The following is a 21,048-nucleotide window of genomic DNA, read 5'->3' on the forward strand; positions in this document are numbered from 1 at the left end:
GCCACACCCCTACCCCTTAATTCCCTGGTTGAACTTGATGGACATATGTCTTTTTTCGACCGTACTAACTATGTAACTATGTAACATAACATGGGGGGGGGGGGGGGTCTCCTGGCTGTTCACACAGGTGTGTCATTGCTGTACATTGACCATGCATTGCTTCTGTGGTATTGCAAAGGCAAAGACAAATGCTTCCAGCCATCCATTGCACTAATGGATTGGTCATCAGCTGGCTGTCTATGTCCCGCATCAATATAGACCAAAGTACAGAGGGTTAGGCTATGCTATTGTGCACCTACCTGATGCATCAGAAGGTGCGAGGCCCTTGCTAAATTCTGTGCACAGACTTTGAGATCTATACTTTAGACTGTATCTAAACCTGCTCCAACATGGACTGACATTCTGGCCTACTTTCAGCCGATGCGACTTGTCTGTCGCTGAACAGTCGCTTTTTATGTATTCAGCACCTATGTATAATGTTGTAAAAATGCTCTAGAAGCTAAAGTCGCAGAAATGTCACACATATTTGGCCTGCAACTTTCTGTGCGACAAATTCAGACAGGAAAAATCAGTATAAATCCTTAGAAAATTATCCCCCAGTGTCTCCATCTGCTGGCGGTATTGAATAAGCATTGCTGCACTGATGGGGTATGCATTAGACGAAAAAAAAGAAGAAAAAGAAGAATAATACGCCCAGAAAAGAGGCGAAAAGGAGAAAAACGTAAAAAAACGTGAAAAAAAAGTAAGAGGAAGAGAAGGGAAAAAAAGGTGGAAATGGGTTTAAAAGTGATTTCGGCGGAGAAATATATATATATATATATATATATATATATATATATACGCGCACACACACACATATATATAAACGTATTCTCCGTTGAGATATTGCAGCCGCTGCTGTGTCCAGGCCCAGGAGCCTTAGCACTGTGCTGTGATGTCACTCAATACCACTGACATCACTAGGTGTAAACAACATCTCTCCTTTGCTGTGTATGTGACTATGGAGCTGTTTGGTGATGTCGTCTATTATGGCCTTCATAGAAGCAACAGGAGATTGTTGCATCCATCTAGAACCCTCAGAACTACAGTGCTATGATGTCACTCACTTCCACAGGCCTTGCAGAGTGTAAACAACAACAACCCAGCTTTGTTGTGTATGTAACCATAGGGATTTGTGATGTCACCTAGAACCTTCACAGCAGCGACAGCTTTATGAGGAGCATCAGCACTGCTCTGCCTGAGCAGAACCATCACCGCCATAGGTTGTCAAATAACCCGGATTTAACCCACACAGGTAAGTCCAATGGGGTGCAGGCATGTCCTCTATGCTTACAGCTTCCCGTGGGTGTTGGTTTGATACCGTTTGGGGACAGCCAAGGAGGCATCTGCAGGCAACAAAGGTAGGTGTGTGCTTGTGTGTGTGTTTCCTATGCAGATCCTAAGCCCAGTGTCACATGCAAGTAGGAGGAGTAAGAAGGGTTCCTGGCAAATCCGGGTTATGGATTGCATTTAAAAAGGCCCCGTGGGAGTGCAATGGGCCCCTGTCTTGCTGCTTAGCAATAATGGTATGGGTTTAGGTTCTGCTGTGTGTACTGGTGGTTGACTGCCCCCCAGCCCAGAGTGTGCATGGAAAATTGTCTGGCAGCCTCCCTGACAGCAAGCAGTGATAGTGCCCATGAAGGGGACCTTGTTGGGCCCGCCCCTTTCACGGTTATCGCTTCTCGGCCTTTTGGCTAAGATCAAGTGTAGTATCTGTTCTTATCAGTTTAATATCTGATACGTCCCCTATCTGGGGACCATATATTAAATGGATTTTTGAGAACGGGGGCCGATTTCGAAGCTTGCTTCCGTCGCCCTATGCATTGACCCGATATGGCAGTATCTTCGGGTACAGTGCACCACCCCCTTACAGGGTTAAAAAGAAAGATTCCTACTTTCATTGCTACCTGCTTGCTGGCTAGCCAGCTAGCCAGCCCTGTGGGCCTTGCTGCTGCAGCCAAAAAACAAAAGGTGGTGCTGCTGCTGCTGCTTCTGCTGCTTCTGCTTGTGTCTGGCCGCTGTTGGAGCGTCCAGGCACAGGACTTCTGCTGCTGCTGACTAAATGGCCTCCTTAATTGGATCATTTGAGTAGCCAGCACACCTGTGCAGGTAGGGCATGACATGATAGGCAGCTGCCTTGATAGCGGGTGGGTGCTGAATGTTCCTAATTGACAAAATAAGATTAATGCTTATGAAGAAATATAAAATCTCAGCCCTTCCCCAATATCGCGCCACACCCCTACCCCTTAATTCCCTGGTTGAACTTGATGGACATATGTCTTTTTTCGACCGTACTAACTATGTAACTATGTAACATAACATGGGGGGGGGGGGGGGGTCTCCTGGCTGTTCACACAGGTGTGTCATTGCTGTACATTGACCATGCATTGCTTCTGTGGTATTGCAAAGGCAAAGACAAATGCTTCCAGCCATCCATTGCACTAATGGATTGGTCATCAGCTGGCTGTCTATGTCCCGCATCAATATAGACCAAAGTACAGAGGGTTAGGCTATGCTATTGTGCACCTACCTGATGCATCAGAAGGTGCGAGGCCCTTGCTAAATTCTGTGCACAGACTTTGAGATCTATACTTTAGACTGTATCTAAACCTGCTCCAACATGGACTGACATTCTGGCCTACTTTCAGCCGATGCGACTTGTCTGTCGCTGAACAGTCGCTTTTTATGTATTCAGCACCTATGTATAATGTTGTAAAAATGCTCTAGAAGCTAAAGTCGCAGAAATGTCACACATATTTGGCCTGCAACTTTCTGTGCGACAAATTCAGACAGGAAAAATCAGTATAAATCCTTAGAAAATTATCCCCCAGTGTCTCCATCTGCTGGCGGTATTGAATAAGCATTGCTGCACTGATGGGGTATGCATTAGACGAAAAAAAAGAAGAAAAAGAAGAATAATACGCCCAGAAAAGAGGCGAAAAGGAGAAAAACGTAAAAAAACGTGAAAAAAAAGTAAGAGGAAGAGAAGGGAAAAAAAGGTGGAAATGGGTTTAAAAGTGATTTCGGCGGAGAAATATATATATATATATATATATATATATATATATATATATATATACGCGCACACACACACATATATATAAACGTATTCTCCGTTGAGATATTGCAGCCGCTGCTGTGTCCAGGCCCAGGAGCCTTAGCACTGTGCTGTGATGTCACTCAATACCACTGACATCACTAGGTGTAAACAACATCTCTCCTTTGCTGTGTATGTGACTATGGAGCTGTTTGGTGATGTCGTCTATTATGGCCTTCATAGAAGCAACAGGAGATTGTTGCATCCATCTAGAACCCTCAGAACTACAGTGCTATGATGTCACTCACTTCCACAGGCCTTGCAGAGTGTAAACAACAACAACCCAGCTTTGTTGTGTATGTAACCATAGGGATTTGTGATGTCACCTAGAACCTTCACAGCAGCGACAGCTTTATGAGGAGCATCAGCACTGCTCTGCCTGAGCAGAACCATCACCGCCATAGGTTGTCAAATAACCCGGATTTAACCCACACAGGTAAGTCCAATGGGGTGCAGGCATGTCCTCTATGCTTACAGCTTCCCGTGGGTGTTGGTTTGATACCGTTTGGGGACAGCCAAGGAGGCATCTGCAGGCAACAAAGGTAGGTGTGTGCTTGTGTGTGTGTTTCCTATGCAGATCCTAAGCCCAGTGTCACATGCAAGTAGGAGGAGTAAGAAGGGTTCCTGGCAAATCCGGGTTATGGATTGCATTTAAAAAGGCCCCGTGGGAGTGCAATGGGCCCCTGTCTTGCTGCTTAGCAATAATGGTATGGGTTTAGGTTCTGCTGTGTGTACTGGTGGTTGACTGCCCCCCAGCCCAGAGTGTGCATGGAAAATTGTCTGGCAGCCTCCCTGACAGCAAGCAGTGATAGTGCCCATGAAGGGGACCTTGTTGGGCCCGCCCCTTTCACGGTTATCGCTTCTCGGCCTTTTGGCTAAGATCAAGTGTAGTATCTGTTCTTATCAGTTTAATATCTGATACGTCCCCTATCTGGGGACCATATATTAAATGGATTTTTGAGAACGGGGGCCGATTTCGAAGCTTGCTTCCGTCGCCCTATGCATTGACCCGATATGGCAGTATCTTCGGGTACAGTGCACCACCCCCTTACAGGGTTAAAAAGAAAGATTCCTACTTTCATTGCTACCTGCTTGCTGGCTAGCCAGCTAGCCAGCCCTGTGGGCCTTGCTGCTGCAGCCAAAAAACAAAAGGTGGTGCTGCTGCTGCTGCTTCTGCTGCTTCTGCTTGTGTCTGGCCGCTGTTGGAGCGTCCAGGCACAGGACTTCTGCTGCTGCTGACTAAATGGCCTCCTTAATTGGATCATTTGAGTAGCCAGCACACCTGTGCAGGTAGGGCATGACATGATAGGCAGCTGCCTTGATAGCGGGTGGGTGCTGAATGTTCCTAATTGACAAAATAAGATTAATGCTTATGAAGAAATATAAAATCTCATCCCTTCCCCAATATCGCGCCACACCCCTACCCCTTAATTCCCTGGTTGAACTTGATGGACATATGTCTTTTTTCGACCGTACTAACTATGTAACTATGTAACATAACATGGGGGGGGGGGTCTCCTGGCTGTTCACACAGGTGTGTCATTGCTGTACATTGACCATGCATTGCTTCTGTGGTATTGCAAAGGCAAAGACAAATGCTTCCAGCCATCCATTGCACTAATGGATTGGTCATCAGCTGGCTGTCTATGTCCCGCATCAATATAGACCAAAGTACAGAGGGTTAGGCTATGCTATTGTGCACCTACCTGATGCATCAGAAGGTGCGAGGCCCTTGCTAAATTCTGTGCACAGACTTTGAGATCTATACTTTAGACTGTATCTAAACCTGCTCCAACATGGACTGACATTCTGGCCTACTTTCAGCCGATGCGACTTGTCTGTCGCTGAACAGTCGCTTTTTATGTATTCAGCACCTATGTATAATGTTGTAAAAATGCTCTAGAAGCTAAAGTCGCAGAAATGTCACACATATTTGGCCTGCAACTTTCTGTGCGACAAATTCAGACAGGAAAAATCAGTATAAATCCTTAGAAAATTATCCCCCAGTGTCTCCATCTGCTGGCGGTATTGAATAAGCATTGCTGCACTGATGGGGTATGCATTAGACGAAAAAAAAGAAGAAAAAGAAGAATAATACGCCCAGAAAAGAGGCGAAAAGGAGAAAAACGTAAAAAAACGTGAAAAAAAAGTAAGAGGAAGAGAAGGGAAAAAAAGGTGGAAATGGGTTTAAAAGTGATTTCGGCGGAGAATATATATATATATATATATATATATATATATATATATATATATATACGCGCACACACACACATATATATAAACGTATTCTCCGTTGAGATATTGCAGCCGCTGCTGTGTCCAGGCCCAGGAGCCTTAGCACTGTGCTGTGATGTCACTCAATACCACTGACATCACTAGGTGTAAACAACATCTCTCCTTTGCTGTGTATGTGACTATGGAGCTGTTTGGTGATGTCGTCTATTATGGCCTTCATAGAAGCAACAGGAGATTGTTGCATCCATCTAGAACCCTCAGAACTACAGTGCTATGATGTCACTCACTTCCACAGGCCTTGCAGAGTGTAAACAACAACAACCCAGCTTTGTTGTGTATGTAACCATAGGGATTTGTGATGTCACCTAGAACCTTCACAGCAGCGACAGCTTTATGAGGAGCATCAGCACTGCTCTGCCTGAGCAGAACCATCACCGCCATAGGTTGTCAAATAACCCGGATTTAACCCACACAGGTAAGTCCAATGGGGTGCAGGCATGTCCTCTATGCTTACAGCTTCCCGTGGGTGTTGGTTTGATACCGTTTGGGGACAGCCAAGGAGGCATCTGCAGGCAACAAAGGTAGGTGTGTGCTTGTGTGTGTGTTTCCTATGCAGATCCTAAGCCCAGTGTCACATGCAAGTAGGAGGAGTAAGAAGGGTTCCTGGCAAATCCGGGTTATGGATTGCATTTAAAAAGGCCCCGTGGGAGTGCAATGGGCCCCTGTCTTGCTGCTTAGCAATAATGGTATGGGTTTAGGTTCTGCTGTGTGTACTGGTGGTTGACTGCCCCCCAGCCCAGAGTGTGCATGGAAAATTGTCTGGCAGCCTCCCTGACAGCAAGCAGTGATAGTGCCCATGAAGGGGACCTTGTTGGGCCCGCCCCTTTCACGGTTATCGCTTCTCGGCCTTTTGGCTAAGATCAAGTGTAGTATCTGTTCTTATCAGTTTAATATCTGATACGTCCCCTATCTGGGGACCATATATTAAATGGATTTTTGAGAACGGGGGCCGATTTCGAAGCTTGCTTCCGTCGCCCTATGCATTGACCCGATATGGCAGTATCTTCGGGTACAGTGCACCACCCCCTTACAGGGTTAAAAAGAAAGATTCCTACTTTCATTGCTACCTGCTTGCTGGCTAGCCAGCTAGCCAGCCCTGTGGGCCTTGCTGCTGCAGCCAAAAAACAAAAGGTGGTGCTGCTGCTGCTGCTTCTGCTGCTTCTGCTTGTGTCTGGCCGCTGTTGGAGCGTCCAGGCACAGGACTTCTGCTGCTGCTGACTAAATGGCCTCCTTAATTGGATCATTTGAGTAGCCAGCACACCTGTGCAGGTAGGGCATGACATGATAGGCAGCTGCCTTGATAGCGGGTGGGTGCTGAATGTTCCTAATTGACAAAATAAGATTAATGCTTATGAAGAAATATAAAATCTCATCCCTTCCCCAATATCGCGCCACACCCCTACCCCTTAATTCCCTGGTTGAACTTGATGGACATATGTCTTTTTTCGACCGTACTAACTATGTAACTATGTAACATAACATGGGGGGGGGGGGGGGGGGGGTCTCCTGGCTGTTCACACAGGTGTGTCATTGCTGTACATTGACCATGCATTGCTTCTGTGGTATTGCAAAGGCAAAGACAAATGCTTCCAGCCATCCATTGCACTAATGGATTGGTCATCAGCTGGCTGTCTATGTCCCGCATCAATATAGACCAAAGTACAGAGGGTTAGGCTATGCTATTGTGCACCTACCTGATGCATCAGAAGGTGCGAGGCCCTTGCTAAATTCTGTGCACAGACTTTGAGATCTATACTTTAGACTGTATCTAAACCTGCTCCAACATGGACTGACATTCTGGCCTACTTTCAGCCGATGCGACTTGTCTGTCGCTGAACAGTCGCTTTTTATGTATTCAGCACCTATGTATAATGTTGTAAAAATGCTCTAGAAGCTAAAGTCGCAGAAATGTCACACATATTTGGCCTGCAACTTTCTGTGCGACAAATTCAGACAGGAAAAATCAGTATAAATCCTTAGAAAATTATCCCCCAGTGTCTCCATCTGCTGGCGGTATTGAATAAGCATTGCTGCACTGATGGGGTATGCATTAGACGAAAAAAAAGAAGAAAAAGAAGAATAATACGCCCAGAAAAGAGGCGAAAAGGAGAAAAACGTAAAAAAACGTGAAAAAAAAGTAAGAGGAAGAGAAGGGAAAAAAAGGTGGAAATGGGTTTAAAAGTGATTTCGGCGGAGAAATATATATATATATATATATATATATATATATATATATATATATACGCGCACACACACACATATATATAAACGTATTCTCCGTTGAGATATTGCAGCCGCTGCTGTGTCCAGGCCCAGGAGCCTTAGCACTGTGCTGTGATGTCACTCAATACCACTGACATCACTAGGTGTAAACAACATCTCTCCTTTGCTGTGTATGTGACTATGGAGCTGTTTGGTGATGTCGTCTATTATGGCCTTCATAGAAGCAACAGGAGATTGTTGCATCCATCTAGAACCCTCAGAACTACAGTGCTATGATGTCACTCACTTCCACAGGCCTTGCAGAGTGTAAACAACAACAACCCAGCTTTGTTGTGTATGTAACCATAGGGATTTGTGATGTCACCTAGAACCTTCACAGCAGCGACAGCTTTATGAGGAGCATCAGCACTGCTCTGCCTGAGCAGAACCATCACCGCCATAGGTTGTCAAATAACCCGGATTTAACCCACACAGGTAAGTCCAATGGGGTGCAGGCATGTCCTCTATGCTTACAGCTTCCCGTGGGTGTTGGTTTGATACCGTTTGGGGACAGCCAAGGAGGCATCTGCAGGCAACAAAGGTAGGTGTGTGCTTGTGTGTGTGTTTCCTATGCAGATCCTAAGCCCAGTGTCACATGCAAGTAGGAGGAGTAAGAAGGGTTCCTGGCAAATCCGGGTTATGGATTGCATTTAAAAAGGCCCCGTGGGAGTGCAATGGGCCCCTGTCTTGCTGCTTAGCAATAATGGTATGGGTTTAGGTTCTGCTGTGTGTACTGGTGGTTGACTGCCCCCCAGCCCAGAGTGTGCATGGAAAATTGTCTGGCAGCCTCCCTGACAGCAAGCAGTGATAGTGCCCATGAAGGGGACCTTGTTGGGCCCGCCCCTTTCACGGTTATCGCTTCTCGGCCTTTTGGCTAAGATCAAGTGTAGTATCTGTTCTTATCAGTTTAATATCTGATACGTCCCCTATCTGGGGACCATATATTAAATGGATTTTTGAGAACGGGGGCCGATTTCGAAGCTTGCTTCCGTCGCCCTATGCATTGACCCGATATGGCAGTATCTTCGGGTACAGTGCACCACCCCCTTACAGGGTTAAAAAGAAAGATTCCTACTTTCATTGCTACCTGCTTGCTGGCTAGCCAGCTAGCCAGCCCTGTGGGCCTTGCTGCTGCAGCCAAAAAACAAAAGGTGGTGCTGCTGCTGCTGCTTCTGCTGCTTCTGCTTGTGTCTGGCCGCTGTTGGAGCGTCCAGGCACAGGACTTCTGCTGCTGCTGACTAAATGGCCTCCTTAATTGGATCATTTGAGTAGCCAGCACACCTGTGCAGGTAGGGCATGACATGATAGGCAGCTGCCTTGATAGCGGGTGGGTGCTGAATGTTCCTAATTGACAAAATAAGATTAATGCTTATGAAGAAATATAAAATCTCATCCCTTCCCCAATATCGCGCCACACCCCTACCCCTTAATTCCCTGGTTGAACTTGATGGACATATGTCTTTTTTCGACCGTACTAACTATGTAACTATGTAACATAACATGGGGGGGGGGGGGGGGGTCTCCTGGCTGTTCACACAGGTGTGTCATTGCTGTACATTGACCATGCATTGCTTCTGTGGTATTGTAAAGGCAAAGACAAATGCTTCCAGCCATCCATTGCACTAATGGATTGGTCATCAGCTGGCTGTCTATGTCCCGCATCAATATAGACCAAAGTACAGAGGGTTAGGCTATGCTATTGTGCACCTACCTGATGCATCAGAAGGTGCGAGGCCCTTGCTAAATTCTGTGCACAGACTTTGAGATCTATACTTTAGACTGTATCTAAACCTGCTCCAACATGGACTGACATTCTGGCCTACTTTCAGCCGATGCGACTTGTCTGTCGCTGAACAGTCGCTTTTTATGTATTCAGCACCTATGTATAATGTTGTAAAAATGCTCTAGAAGCTAAAGTCGCAGAAATGTCACACATATTTGGCCTGCAACTTTCTGTGCGACAAATTCAGACAGGAAAAATCAGTATAAATCCTTAGAAAATTATCCCCCAGTGTCTCCATCTGCTGGCGGTATTGAATAAGCATTGCTGCACTGATGGGGTATGCATTAGACGAAAAAAAAAGAAGAAAAAGAAGAATAATACGCCCAGAAAAGAGGCGAAAAGGAGAAAAACGTAAAAAAACGTGAAAAAAAAGTAAGAGGAAGAGAAGGGAAAAAAAGGTGGAAATGGGTTTAAAAGTGATTTCGGCGGAGAAATATATATATATATATATATATATATATATATATATATATACGCGCACACACACACATATATATAAACGTATTCTCCGTTGAGATATTGCAGCCGCTGCTGTGTCCAGGCCCAGGAGCCTTAGCACTGTGCTGTGATGTCACTCAATACCACTGACATCACTAGGTGTAAACAACATCTCTCCTTTGCTGTGTATGTGACTATGGAGCTGTTTGGTGATGTCGTCTATTATGGCCTTCATAGAAGCAACAGGAGATTGTTGCATCCATCTAGAACCCTCAGAACTACAGTGCTATGATGTCACTCACTTCCACAGGCCTTGCAGAGTGTAAACAACAACAACCCAGCTTTGTTGTGTATGTAACCATAGGGATTTGTGATGTCACCTAGAACCTTCACAGCAGCGACAGCTTTATGAGGAGCATCAGCACTGCTCTGCCTGAGCAGAACCATCACCGCCATAGGTTGTCAAATAACCCGGATTTAACCCACACAGGTAAGTCCAATGGGGTGCAGGCATGTCCTCTATGCTTACAGCTTCCCGTGGGTGTTGGTTTGATACCGTTTGGGGACAGCCAAGGAGGCATCTGCAGGCAACAAAGGTAGGTGTGTGCTTGTGTGTGTGTTTCCTATGCAGATCCTAAGCCCAGTGTCACATGCAAGTAGGAGGAGTAAGAAGGGTTCCTGGCAAATCCGGGTTATGGATTGCATTTAAAAAGGCCCCGTGGGAGTGCAATGGGCCCCTGTCTTGCTGCTTAGCAATAATGGTATGGGTTTAGGTTCTGCTGTGTGTACTGGTGGTTGACTGCCCCCCAGCCCAGAGTGTGCATGGAAAATTGTCTGGCAGCCTCCCTGACAGCAAGCAGTGATAGTGCCCATGAAGGGGACCTTGTTGGGCCCGCCCCTTTCACGGTTATCGCTTCTCGGCCTTTTGGCTAAGATCAAGTGTAGTATCTGTTCTTATCAGTTTAATATCTGATACGTCCCCTATCTGGGGACCATATATTAAATGGATTTTTGAGAACGGGGGCCGATTTCGAAGCTTGCTTCCGTCGCCCTATGCATTGACCCGATATGGCAGTATCTTCGGGTACAGTGCACCACCCCCTTACAGGGTTAAAAAGAAAGATTCCTACTTTCATTGCTACCTGCTTGCTGGCTAGCCAGCTAGCCAGCCCTGTGGGCCTTGCTGCTGCAGCCAAAAAACAAAAGGTGGTGCTGCTGCTGCTGCTTCTGCTGCTTCTGCTTGTGTCTGGCCGCTGTTGGAGCGTCCAGGCACAGGACTTCTGCTGCTGCTGACTAAATGGCCTCCTTAATTGGATCATTTGAGTAGCCAGCACACCTGTGCAGGTAGGGCATGACATGATAGGCAGCTGCCTTGATAGCGGGTGGGTGCTGAATGTTCCTAATTGACAAAATAAGATTAATGCTTATGAAGAAATATAAAATCTCATCCCTTCCCCAATATCGCGCCACACCCCTACCCCTTAATTCCCTGGTTGAACTTGATGGACATATGTCTTTTTTCGACCGTACTAACTATGTAACTATGTAACATAACATGGGGGGGGGGGGGGGGGGTCTCCTGGCTGTTCACACAGGTGTGTCATTGCTGTACATTGACCATGCATTGCTTCTGTGGTATTGCAAAGGCAAAGACAAATGCTTCCAGCCATCCATTGCACTAATGGATTGGTCATCAGCTGGCTGTCTATGTCCCGCATCAATATAGACCAAAGTACAGAGGGTTAGGCTATGCTATTGTGCACCTACCTGATGCATCAGAAGGTGCGAGGCCCTTGCTAAATTCTGTGCACAGACTTTGAGATCTATACTTTAGACTGTATCTAAACCTGCTCCAACATGGACTGACATTCTGGCCTACTTTCAGCCGATGCGACTTGTCTGTCGCTGAACAGTCGCTTTTTATGTATTCAGCACCTATGTATAATGTTGTAAAAATGCTCTAGAAGCTAAAGTCGCAGAAATGTCACACATATTTGGCCTGCAACTTTCTGTGCGACAAATTCAGACAGGAAAAATCAGTATAAATCCTTAGAAAATTATCCCCCAGTGTCTCCATCTGCTGGCGGTATTGAATAAGCATTGCTGCACTGATGGGGTATGCATTAGACGAAAAAAAAGAAGAAAAAGAAGAATAATACGCCCAGAAAAGAGGCGAAAAGGAGAAAAACGTAAAAAAACGTGAAAAAAAAGTAAGAGGAAGAGAAGGGAAAAAAAGGTGGAAATGGGTTTAAAAGTGATTTCGGCGGAGAAATATATATATATATATATATATATATATATATATATATATATATACGCGCACACACACACATATATATAAACGTATTCTCCGTTGAGATATTGCAGCCGCTGCTGTGTCCAGGCCCAGGAGCCTTAGCACTGTGCTGTGATGTCACTCAATACCACTGACATCACTAGGTGTAAACAACATCTCTCCTTTGCTGTGTATGTGACTATGGAGCTGTTTGGTGATGTCGTCTATTATGGCCTTCATAGAAGCAACAGGAGATTGTTGCATCCATCTAGAACCCTCAGAACTACAGTGCTATGATGTCACTCACTTCCACAGGCCTTGCAGAGTGTAAACAACAACAACCCAGCTTTGTTGTGTATGTAACCATAGGGATTTGTGATGTCACCTAGAACCTTCACAGCAGCGACAGCTTTATGAGGAGCATCAGCACTGCTCTGCCTGAGCAGAACCATCACCGCCATAGGTTGTCAAATAACCCGGATTTAACCCACACAGGTAAGTCCAATGGGGTGCAGGCATGTCCTCTATGCTTACAGCTTCCCGTGGGTGTTGGTTTGATACCGTTTGGGGACAGCCAAGGAGGCATCTGCAGGCAACAAAGGTAGGTGTGTGCTTGTGTGTGTGTTTCCTATGCAGATCCTAAGCCCAGTGTCACATGCAAGTAGGAGGAGTAAGAAGGGTTCCTGGCAAATCCGGGTTATGGATTGCATTTAAAAAGGCCCCGTGGGAGTGCAATGGGCCCCTGTCTTGCTGCTTAGCAATAATGGTATGGGTTTAGGTTCTGCTGTGTGTACTAGTGGTTGACTGCCCCCCAGCCCAGAGTGTGCATGGAAAATTGTCTGGCAGCCTCCCTGACAGCAAGCAGTGATAGTGCCCATGAAGGGGACCTTGTTGGGCCCGCCCCTTTCACGGTTATCGCTTCTCGGCCTTTTGGCTAAGATCAAGTGTAGTATCTGTTCTTATCAGTTTAATATCTGATACGTCCCCTATCTGGGGACCATATATTAAATGGATTTTTGAGAACGGGGGCCGATTTCGAAGCTTGCTTCCGTCGCCCTATGCATTGACCCGATATGGCAGTATCTTCGGGTACAGTGCACCACCCCCTTACAGGGTTAAAAAGAAAGATTCCTACTTTCATTGCTACCTGCTTGCTGGCTAGCCAGCTAGCCAGCCCTGTGGGCCTTGCTGCTGCAGCCAAAAAACAAAAGGTGGTGCTGCTGCTGCTGCTTCTGCTGCTTCTGCTTGTGTCTGGCCGCTGTTGGAGCGTCCAGGCACAGGACTTCTGCTGCTGCTGACTAAATGGCCTCCTTAATTGGATCATTTGAGTAGCCAGCACACCTGTGCAGGTAGGGCATGACATGATAGGCAGCTGCCTTGATAGCGGGTGGGTGCTGAATGTTCCTAATTGACAAAATAAGATTAATGCTTATGAAGAAATATAAAATCTCATCCCTTCCCCAATATCGCGCCACACCCCTACCCCTTAATTCCCTGGTTGAACTTGATGGACATATGTCTTTTTTCGACCGTACTAACTATGTAACTATGTAACATAACATGGGGGGGGGGGGGGGTCTCCTGGCTGTTCACACAGGTGTGTCATTGCTGTACATTGACCATGCATTGCTTCTGTGGTATTGTAAAGGCAAAGACAAATGCTTCCAGCCATCCATTGCACTAATGGATTGGTCATCAGCTGGCTGTCTATGTCCCGCATCAATATAGACCAAAGTACAGAGGGTTAGGCTATGCTATTGTGCACCTACCTGATGCATCAGAAGGTGCGAGGCCCTTGCTAAATTCTGTGCACAGACTTTGAGATCTATACTTTAGACTGTATCTAAACCTGCTCCAACATGGACTGACATTCTGGCCTACTTTCAGCCGATGCGACTTGTCTGTCGCTGAACAGTCGCTTTTTATGTATTCAGCACCTATGTATAATGTTGTAAAAATGCTCTAGAAGCTAAAGTCGCAGAAATGTCACACATATTTGGCCTGCAACTTTCTGTGCGACAAATTCAGACAGGAAAAATCAGTATAAATCCTTAGAAAATTATCCCCCAGTGTCTCCATCTGCTGGCGGTATTGAATAAGCATTGCTGCACTGATGGGGTATGCATTAGACGAAAAAAAAAGAAGAAAAAGAAGAATAATACGCCCAGAAAAGAGGCGAAAAGGAGAAAAACGTAAAAAAACGTGAAAAAAAAGTAAGAGGAAGAGAAGGGAAAAAAAGGTGGAAATGGGTTTAAAAGTGATTTCGGCGGAGAAATATATATATATATATATATATATATATATATACGCGCACACACACACATATATATAAACGTATTCTCCGTTGAGATATTGCAGCCGCTGCTGTGTCCAGGCCCAGGAGCCTTAGCACTGTGCTGTGATGTCACTCAATACCACTGACATCACTAGGTGTAAACAACATCTCTCCTTTGCTGTGTATGTGACTATGGAGCTGTTTGGTGATGTCGTCTATTATGGCCTTCATAGAAGCAACAGGAGATTGTTGCATCCATCTAGAACCCTCAGAACTACAGTGCTATGATGTCACTCACTTCCACAGGCCTTGCAGAGTGTAAACAACAACAACCCAGCTTTGTTGTGTATGTAACCATAGGGATTTGTGATGTCACCTAGAACCTTCACAGCAGCGACAGCTTTATGAGGAGCATCAGCACTGCTCTGCCTGAGCAGAACCATCACCGCCATAGGTTGTCAAATAACCCGGATTTAACCCACACAGGTAAGTCCAATGGGGTGCAGGCATGTCCTCTATGCTTACAGCTTCCCGTGGGTGTTGGTTTGATACCGTTTGGGGACAGCCAAGGAGGCATCTGCAGGCAACAAAGGTAGGTGTGTGCTTGTGTGTGTGTTTCCTATGCAGATCCTAAGCCCAGTGTCACATGCAAGTAGGAGGAGTAAGAAGGGTTCCTGGCAAATCCGGGTTATGGATTGCATTTAAAAAGGCCCCGTGGGAGTGCAATGGGCCCCTGTCTTGCTGCTTAGCAATAATGGTATGGGTTTAGGTTCTGCTGTGTGTACTGGTGGTTGACTGCCCCCCAGCCCAGAGTGTGCATGGAAAATTGTCTGGCAGCCTCCCTGACAGCAAGCAGTGATAGTGCCCATGAAGGGGACCTTGTTGGGCCCGCCCCTTTCACGGTTATCGCTTCTCGGCCTTTTGGCTAAGATCAAGTGTAGTATCTGTTCTTATCAGTTTAATATCTGATACGTCCCCTATCTGGGGACCATATATTAAATGGATTTTTGAGAACGGGGGCCGATTTCGAAGCTTGCTTCCGTCGCCCTATGCATTGACCCGATATGGCAGTATCTTCGGGTACAGTGCACCACCCCCTTACAGGGTTAAAAAGAAAGATTCCTACTTTCATTGCTACCTGCTTGCTGGCTAGCCAGCTAGCCAGCCCTGTGGGCCTTGCTGCTGCAGCCAAAAAACAAAAGGTGGTGCTGCTGCTGCTGCTTCTGCTGCTTCTGCTTGTGTCTGGCCGCTGTTGGAGCGTCCAGGCACAGGACTTCTGCTGCTGCTGACTAAATGGCCTCCTTAATTGGATCATTTGAGTAGCCAGCACACCTGTGCAGGTAGGGCATGACATGATAGGCAGCTGCCTTGATAGCGGGTGGGTGCTGAATGTTCCTAATTGACAAAATAAGATTAATGCTTATGAAGAAATATAAAATCTCATCCCTTCCCCAATATCGCGCCACACCCCTACCCCTTAATTCCCTGGTTGAACTTGATGGACATATGTCTTTTTTCGACCGTACTAACTATGTAACTATGTAACATAACATGGGGGGGGGGGGGGGGGGGTCTCCTGGCTGTTCACACAGGTGTGTCATTGCTGTACATTGACCATGCATTGCTTCTGTGGTATTGCAAAGGCAAAGACAAATGCTTCCAGCCATCCATTGCACTAATGGATTGGTCATCAGCTGGCTGTCTATGTCCCGCATCAATATAGACCAAAGTACAGAGGGTTAGGCTATGCTATTGTGCACCTACCTGATGCATCAGAAGGTGCGAGGCCCTTGCTAAATTCTGTGCACAGACTTTGAGATCTATACTTTAGACTGTATCTAAACCTGCTCCAACATGGACTGACATTCTGGCCTACTTTCAGCCGATGCGACTTGTCTGTCGCTGAACAGTCGCTTTTTATGTATTCAGCACCTATGTATAATGTTGTAAAAATGCTCTAGAAGCTAAAGTCGCAGAAATGTCACACATATTTGGCCTGCAACTTTCTGTGCGACAAATTCAGACAGGAAAAATCAGTATAAATCCTTAGAAAATTATCCCCCAGTGTCTCCATCTGCTGGCGGTATTGAATAAGCATTGCTGCACTGATGGGGTATGCATTAGACGAAAAAAAAGAAGAAAAAGAAGAATAATACGCCCAGAAAAGAGGCGAAAAGGAGAAAAACGTAAAAAAACGTGAAAAAAAAGTAAGAGGAAGAGAAGGGAAAAAAAGGTGGAAATGGGTTTAAAAGTGATTTCGGCGGAGATATATATATATATATATATATATATATATATATACGCGCACACACACACATATATATAAACGTATTCTCCGTTGAGATATTGCAGCCGCTGCTGTGTCCAGGCCCAGGAGCCTTAGCACTGTGCTGTGATGTCACTCAATACCACTGACATCACTAGGTGTAAACAACATCTCTCCTTTGCTGTGTATGTGACTATGGAGCTGTTTGGTGATGTCGTCTATTATGGCCTTCATAGAAGCAACAGGAGATTGTTGCATCCATCTAGAACCCTCAGAACTACAGTGCTATGATGTCACTCACTTCCACAGGCCTTGCAGAGTGTAAACAACAACAACCCAGCTTTGTTGTGTATGTAACCATAGGGATTTGTGATGTCACCTAGAACCTTCACAGCAGCGACAGCTTTATGAGGAGCATCAGCACTGCTCTGCCTGAGCAGAACCATCACCGCCATAGGTTGTCAAATAACCCGGATTTAACCCACACAGGTAAGTCCAATGGGGTGCAGGCATGTCCTCTATGCTTACAGCTTCCCGTGGGTGTTGGTTTGATACCGTTTGGGGACAGCCAAGGAGGCATCTGCAGGCAACAAAGGTAGGTGTGTGCTTGTGTGTGTGTTTCCTATGCAGATCCTAAGCCCAGTGTCACATGCAAGTAGGAGGAGTAAGAAGGGTTCCTGGCAAATCCGGGTTATGGATTGCATTTAAAAAGGCCCCGTGGGAGTGCAATGGGCCCCTGTCTTGCTGCTTAGCAATAATGGTATGGGTTTAGGTTCTGCTGTGTGTACTGGTGGTTGACTGCCCCCCAGCCCAGAGTGTGCATGGAAAATTGTCTGGCAGCCTCCCTGACAGCAAGCAGTGATAGTGCCCATGAAGGGGACCTTGTTGGGCCCGCCCCTTTCACGGTTATCGCTTCTCGGCCTTTTGGCTAAGATCAAGTGTAGTATCTGTTCTTATCAGTTTAATATCTGATACGTCCCCTATCTGGGGACCATATATTAAATGGATTTTTGAGAACGGGGGCCGATTTCGAAGCTTGCTTCCGTCGCCCTATGCATTGACCCGATATGGCAGTATCTTCGGGTACAGTGCACCACCCCCTTACAGGGTTAAAAAGAAAGATTCCTACTTTCATTGCTACCTGCTTGCTGGCTAGCCAGCTAGCCAGCCCTGTGGGCCTTGCTGCTGCAGCCAAAAAACAAAAGGTGGTGCTGCTGCTGCTGCTTCTGCTGCTTCTGCTTGTGTCTGGCCGCTGTTGGAGCGTCCAGGCACAGGACTTCTGCTGCTGCTGACTAAATGGCCTCCTTAATTGGATCATTTGAGTAGCCAGCACACCTGTGCAGGTAGGGCATGACATGATAGGCAGCTGCCTTGATAGCGGGTGGGTGCTGAATGTTCCTAATTGACAAAATAAGATTAATGCTTATGAAGAAATATAAAATCTCATCCCTTCCCCAATATCGCGCCACACCCCTACCCCTTAATTCCCTGGTTGAACTTGATGGACATATGTCTTTTTTCGACCGTACTAACTATGTAACTATGTAACATAACATGGGGGGGGGGGGGGGGGTCTCCTGGCTGTTCACACAGGTGTGTCATTGCTGTACATTGACCATGCATTGCTTCTGTGGTATTGCAAAGGCAAAGACAAATGCTTCCAGCCATCCATTGCACTAATGGATTGGTCATCAGCTGGCTGTCTATGTCCCGCATCAATATAGACCAAAGTACAGAGGGTTAGGCTATGCTATTGTGCACCTACCTGATGCATCAGAAGGTGCGAGGCCCTTGCTAAATTCTGTGCACAGACTTTGAGATCTATACTTTAGACTGTATCTAAACCTGCTCCAACATGGACTGACATTCTGGCCTACTTTCAGCCGATGCGACTTGTCTGTCGCTGAACAGTCGCTTTTTATGTATTCAGCACCTATGTATAATGTTGTAAAAATGCTCTAGAAGCTAAAGTCGCAGAAATGTCACACATATTTGGCCTGCAACTTTCTGTGCGACAAATTCAGACAGGAAAAATCAGTATAAATCCTTAGAAAATTATCCCCCAGTGTCTCCATCTGCTGGCGGTATTGAATAAGCATTGCTGCACTGATGGGGTATGCATTAGACGAAAAAAAAGAAGAAAAAGAAGAATAATACGCCCAGAAAAGAGGCGAAAAGGAGAAAAACGTAAAAAAACGTGAAAAAAAAGTAAGAGGAAGAGAAGGGAAAAAAAGGTGGAAATGGGTTTAAAAGTGATTTCGGCGGAGAATATATATATATATATATATATATATATATATATATATATACGCGCACACACACACATATATATAAACGTATTCTCCGTTGAGATATTGCAGCCGCTGCTGTGTCCAGGCCCAGGAGCCTTAGCACTGTGCTGTGATGTCACTCAATACCACTGACATCACTAGGTGTAAACAACATCTCTCCTTTGCTGTGTATGTGACTATGGAGCTGTTTGGTGATGTCGTCTATTATGGCCTTCATAGAAGCAACAGGAGATTGTTGCATCCATCTAGAACCCTCAGAACTACAGTGCTATGATGTCACTCACTTCCACAGGCCTTGCAGAGTGTAAACAACAACAACCCAGCTTTGTTGTGTATGTAACCATAGGGATTTGTGATGTCACCTAGAACCTTCACAGCAGCGACAGCTTTATGAGGAGCATCAGCACTGCTCTGCCTGAGCAGAACCATCACCGCCATAGGTTGTCAAATAACCCGGATTTAACCCACACAGGTAAGTCCAATGGGGTGCAGGCATGTCCTCTATGCTTACAGCTTCCCGTGGGTGTTGGTTTGATACCGTTTGGGGACAGCCAAGGAGGCATCTGCAGGCAACAAAGGTAGGTGTGTGCTTGTGTGTGTGTTTCCTATGCAGATCCTAAGCCCAGTGTCACATGCAAGTAGGAGGAGTAAGAAGGGTTCCTGGCAAATCCGGGTTATGGATTGCATTTAAAAAGGCCCCGTGGGAGTGCAATGGGCCCCTGTCTTGCTGCTTAGCAATAATGGTATGGGTTTAGGTTCTGCTGTGTGTACTGGTGGTTGACTGCCCCCCAGCCCAGAGTGTGCATGGAAAATTGTCTGGCAGCCTCCCTGACAGCAAGCAGTGATAGTGCCCATGAAGGGGACCTTGTTGGGCCCGCCCCTTTCACGGTTATCGCTTCTCGGCCTTTTGGCTAAGATCAAGTGTAGTATCTGTTCTTATCAGTTTAATATCTGATACGTCCCCTATCTGGGGACCATATATTAAATGGATTTTTGAGAACGGGGGCCGATTTCGAAGCTTGCTTCCGTCGCCCTATGCATTGACCCGATATGGCAGTATCTTCGGGTACAGTGCACCACCCCCTTACAGGGTTAAAAAGAAAGATTCCTACTTTCATTGCTACCTGCTTGCTGGCTAGCCAGCTAGCCAGCCCTGTGGGCCTTGCTGCTGCAGCCAAAAAACAAAAGGTGGTGCTGCTGCTGCTGCTTCTGCTGCTTCTGCTTGTGTCTGGCCGCTGTTGGAGCGTCCAGGCACAGGACTTCTGCTGCTGCTGACTAAATGGCCTCCTTAATTGGATCATTTGAGTAGCCAGCACACCTGTGCAGGTAGGGCATGACATGATAGGCAGCTGCCTTGATAGCGGGTGGGTGCTGAATGTTCCTAATTGACAAAATAAGATTAATGCTTATGAAGAAATATAAAATCTCATCCCTTCCCCAATATCGCGCCACACCCCTACCCCTTAATTCCCTGGTTGAACTTGATGGACATATGTCTTTTTTCGACCGTACTAACTATGTAACTATGTAACATAACATGGGGGGGGGGGGGGGGGTCTCCTGGCTGTTCACACAGGTGTGTCATTGCTGTACATTGACCATGCATTGCTTCTGTGGTATTGCAAAGGCAAAGACAAATGCTTCCAGCCATCCATTGCACTAATGGATTGGTCATCAGCTGGCTGTCTATGTCCCGCATCAATATAGACCAAAGTACAGAGGGTTAGGCTATGCTATTGTGCACCTACCTGATGCATCAGAAGGTGCGAGGCCCTTGCTAAATTCTGTGCACAGACTTTGAGATCTATACTTTAGACTGTATCTAAACCTGCTCCAACATGGACTGACATTCTGGCCTACTTTCAGCCGATGCGACTTGTCTGTCGCTGAACAGTCGCTTTTTATGTATTCAGCACCTATGTATAATGTTGTAAAAATGCTCTAGAAGCTAAAGTCGCAGAAATGTCACACATATTTGGCCTGCAACTTTCTGTGCGACAAATTCAGACAGGAAAAATCAGTATAAA

At 46.1% G+C, this 21,048-nt stretch overlaps 9 non-coding genes across 9 annotated transcripts; all 9 read left to right on the forward strand.

Annotated features, from left to right (window-relative positions):
* The first annotated feature begins 1,713 nt into the window (after window positions 1-1,713).
* On the forward strand, window positions 1,714-1,904 carry LOC130299821 (U2 spliceosomal RNA). The gene has a single exon (XR_008850866.1). It is a non-coding gene; the product is annotated as a U2 spliceosomal RNA (small nuclear RNA).
* Window positions 1,905-3,991: 2,087 nt separating this feature from the next.
* On the forward strand, window positions 3,992-4,182 carry LOC130299833 (U2 spliceosomal RNA). The gene has a single exon (XR_008850877.1). It is a non-coding gene; the product is annotated as a U2 spliceosomal RNA (small nuclear RNA).
* Window positions 4,183-6,265: 2,083 nt separating this feature from the next.
* Window positions 6,266-6,456, forward strand: LOC130299845 (U2 spliceosomal RNA). Its single transcript, XR_008850888.1, has one exon. It is a non-coding gene; the product is annotated as a U2 spliceosomal RNA (small nuclear RNA).
* A 2,091-nt stretch (window positions 6,457-8,547) lies between these two features.
* Window positions 8,548-8,738, forward strand: LOC130299856 (U2 spliceosomal RNA). Its single transcript, XR_008850899.1, has one exon. It is a non-coding gene; the product is annotated as a U2 spliceosomal RNA (small nuclear RNA).
* Window positions 8,739-10,823: 2,085 nt separating this feature from the next.
* On the forward strand, window positions 10,824-11,014 carry LOC130299868 (U2 spliceosomal RNA). Its single transcript, XR_008850904.1, has one exon. It is a non-coding gene; the product is annotated as a U2 spliceosomal RNA (small nuclear RNA).
* A 2,089-nt stretch (window positions 11,015-13,103) lies between these two features.
* LOC130299822 (U2 spliceosomal RNA) lies at window positions 13,104-13,294 on the forward strand. The gene has a single exon (XR_008850867.1). It is a non-coding gene; the product is annotated as a U2 spliceosomal RNA (small nuclear RNA).
* Window positions 13,295-15,369: 2,075 nt separating this feature from the next.
* On the forward strand, window positions 15,370-15,560 carry LOC130299823 (U2 spliceosomal RNA). The gene has a single exon (XR_008850868.1). It is a non-coding gene; the product is annotated as a U2 spliceosomal RNA (small nuclear RNA).
* A 2,078-nt stretch (window positions 15,561-17,638) lies between these two features.
* LOC130299824 (U2 spliceosomal RNA) lies at window positions 17,639-17,829 on the forward strand. Its single transcript, XR_008850869.1, has one exon. It is a non-coding gene; the product is annotated as a U2 spliceosomal RNA (small nuclear RNA).
* Window positions 17,830-19,912: 2,083 nt separating this feature from the next.
* Window positions 19,913-20,103, forward strand: LOC130299825 (U2 spliceosomal RNA). The gene has a single exon (XR_008850870.1). It is a non-coding gene; the product is annotated as a U2 spliceosomal RNA (small nuclear RNA).
* The last annotated feature ends 945 nt before the right edge of the window (window positions 20,104-21,048 follow it).

The sequence above is a fragment of the Hyla sarda genome, unplaced genomic scaffold (genome assembly GCF_029499605.1).
Source record: "Hyla sarda isolate aHylSar1 unplaced genomic scaffold, aHylSar1.hap1 scaffold_1064, whole genome shotgun sequence".
NCBI lineage: Eukaryota > Metazoa > Chordata > Amphibia > Anura > Hylidae > Hyla > Hyla sarda.